Here is a 722-nt window from a genome sequence, read left to right on the forward strand (position 1 = left end):
CAATAATAACAGTTTACTAATAAATAAACAATAAACAATAATAATTACATTAGTCCACTATCTAATCCATTAGGAGAAGGCTGCAAATGAAGCAGTGGGAGAGAAAACATGTGCGGCACAACAACAACCTCTCTGGTGTTGTATGAAGGCTGAAGAAAAAAACAGATTATGATCTGATGTGTCAAGTGATGGTAGAGCTGAAGCAGTGTAGGCCTCCTTGACATTTGCATACAACAGATCAAGTGTCTTATTTCCCTTGTGGGACAGTCAACACACTGAGTGAAGCCAGTCAGGGAAGGTGAGAGGTGAGAGTGACATGTGGTTAAAATCCCCCGATATTGCATCAGGGTGCTGGGTCTGTACTCTTAACAGTCTTGTGAATGATGTCTGCTTGTGGTTGAATGTAAACAACAATGCCGACGATGTGTGAGAACTCCCTCGGTACATAATACAGTCTAAAAACCAACTGCAAACAGTTCAATATCCCGACAGCAGATCTTCTCCTTCACTGTGATGTGACCGGTTGCAACATCTATTGTTCACGAGCAGAAACCAGTCCTCCACGTTTATTCTTCCCACTTGCTCTGGTGTCTCTGTCCACTCGTACTGCAGTGAACGGGTAAATCCACACAATGGTCCGGAGTGTTGTCGTTTAACCAGGTCTCTGTGAAACAGAGTGACATTTCCAATGAGGATCGATGGTAAAAAGGCACTCTCCATCT

Source organism: Seriola dumerili, unplaced genomic scaffold (genome assembly GCF_002260705.1).
Source record: "Seriola dumerili isolate Sdu_G_001 unplaced genomic scaffold, Sdu_1.0 BDQW01000036.1, whole genome shotgun sequence".
NCBI lineage: Eukaryota > Metazoa > Chordata > Actinopteri > Carangiformes > Carangidae > Seriola > Seriola dumerili.